We start from the raw sequence: 2,500 nt of genomic DNA on the forward strand, positions 1-2,500 counted from the left end.
GTTTCGGAGGAGTTCTTGCATCTGCGACAGTCTTTCGCACTAAATGGTCTGCCATACGCCAGCGTTGCCCTGGTTGGATATAAATTGGCACGCAATAATAGCGAATTAATCACCCTCGATGTTTTCAAATGATCCATCCTTCTCAGCCAATTGTTCGAGATACTATCGTTGTAATAGTAGTGTGCTCCCGCCCCTTGACAGGGTAGGGCCATCCATTTCCGGGCTTCCACCGTTCTCCAACTTGCGTAGTTCGGTCTCGCAGTTTCTTCCACTAAGTCATCTTCTTCCTCCGCTGTATCTCCAACTGTTGATCCTGGATTCCAGATACTCTGCAGTGTTTTTAAGTTGCTCATCCTCAGCATTTTATCCTTTAAGCTACTCCCCTCGAATTGGAAAGAGGCATGTAGTATTTCATCCGATGAGCTCTGCATGGCACCGTACTTCCTAATGATCGATACCGGTATAAAAACAGTCAATCGACTCAAAGATAGACCACCGTCCCGGGTTTTCGCATACAGCATTCCATCCGTGGTTGATTGGGGCAGATGTAAGATTTCCTTGGTTGCATTTTTGATAATATTGTCCAGTTTATTTAAATAGTTGAAAGAGGCTTCCGATAGAATTAAATAAAAGTACATTCTAGGGACAAAATACGTTTTTAAGATCTCAAACTTCTGGCCAGGCTTTAAGGGTGAGCTCCTCAAATTCTTAATCCATCCCTCTAGCTGTTTCTCCCACTCCGCACTACCAATCCCTACCCATGGGTCAATCTTAGCCCCCAGATATTTGTCAGTTGTGCCTGGTTCAATGAATTGTATCTCTCCTCCTTTAATGTTCCAATTTTTAACATTGTTATATATAAGGGTTTTATTACTGTGGGTTACATAGAAGCCCTTTGTCTTATTAATATTAATCTCCATGCCAGTGTTGTTACAAAATTTCTCAACTAATTTTAAATTATCCCTCATTCCTTCATACGTCTGACTTATTAGGGCAATGTCATCTGCGAACGCCAACGTCGCACAATGACCACTCTTCCCGTCCTCCCCTAAGAAAAACCCCTTCTGCCTATCTTCTAGCGTGCCTATCAGGGGGTCCATAACTATATTAAATAACATAGGTGACAGAGCGTCACCTTGTTTTACTCCCCTCAAAATGGGAATATTCCCCGTTTTGCATTTATTGCCCTCTATTTGGGTAGTGTTGTTATTATATAAGTCTGATATTAATGTGATAAATCCCGTCGGTAGTTGGAGTCTTTTTAATGCCGTGATTATGAGCTTGTGGCCTACTGTGTCAAACGCTTTTGCTAAGTCTATAAATACTACCGCTAAGTTTTTCTTCCTTCTCTTCGCCCCTCTCATTATGTTTTCGAGGATCTTGATGTTTTCCTCGCACCCTGACACGCCTGACATAAAACCTTTCTGTCTTTTGTTTAACTTAACTATCTTGTTAAGTCTACCCACTATTATTTTCGTGAATATTCTGAGCAGGATTGGGCCTATAGTAATTGGTCTCCAGTTATTTATATCTCGGAGTTTCTCCTCACTGCTCGTTTTGGGGATTAAAACGGTTCTACTTGATTTTAACCTATCTGGGATCCTACCTACTCTTAGCCATATGCTATACAGTCTGGGCAGTAGCTGATTATCCTTATTAAATATGCTAATAATTTCCTTAAGGGACACCCCATCAGGTCCTGCTGCTGTATTTACGTCCATGCCCCTTAAAGCTTGATCGACTTCCTCCACTGTTACTTGGTCCATGATTCCTGCCTCCAAGGATTCCTCACCTGTCTTATTATACTTAACAAACCCCCTTAAATTATTCTTGTCGTTAGCGACTGTTAATTTCTCTATAAAGTACGCTTCTAACTCTTTCTCATGTAAAGGGCATTTACTATTCACCGGAGCCCCCATCAGGGTTCTTGCTAGGTACTGCCTTTTATTTTTATATAGAGCTTGAGTTTCCTTAAATCTGCCTTTCTTTGTGTTGTACCTCCGTAGGGCGTTATTCATTTTTCTTCGACCCCTATCCTTCTCTTTAACTTTACTCCTATTGTTGTTCTGATTCCTGCCCTTTTCTGTCTTTTTCGTTAATTTCCCCACTATTTCATCCATAATACTATCTAGTTCTCGGTTTCCCTTCTTATTTGCCTTCAAACTATCTTCTAAAATCTTTATCAATTCTATCGCTGGGTTATTTGAGGGTTCCCTAATTCTCCTATTATCGTGAGTGCCCTCGTCTATTTTTCCACTGGCAAGATGCCCCTCGGGTTCCTGTCTATCTATGACCTCGTCTTCTCCTTCTCCCTCTCCTTTATCGTTATCATCGGGGATTTCCTCCAAACTTACATTCCTCAAGCTAGGCTTCTTTTTATTTAGCAGTCTCCTTTTGTCTGATATTTGTTTGGCGGTCTTCGACCCCATCCTATCCTCAATCATTTTATTTATATTTTTATGTCCAACAAATTCAATTTCTAGCCTTTGCAACATCTCAA

The 2,500-nt window shown here is 41.0% G+C and overlaps 1 pseudogene; it reads right to left on the reverse strand.

Moving 5' to 3' along the window:
- LOC148133924 (28S ribosomal RNA) overlaps positions 1-2,500 on the reverse strand; it is an 8,462-nt pseudogene that overhangs the window by 2,148 nt on the left and 3,814 nt on the right.

Source organism: Chiloscyllium plagiosum, unplaced genomic scaffold, assembly GCF_037043375.1.
Source record: "Chiloscyllium plagiosum isolate Xiang-an unplaced genomic scaffold, Cpla_swu_hap1 HiC_scaffold_174, whole genome shotgun sequence".
In the NCBI taxonomy this organism is placed as follows: Eukaryota; Metazoa; Chordata; class Chondrichthyes; order Orectolobiformes; family Hemiscylliidae; genus Chiloscyllium; species Chiloscyllium plagiosum.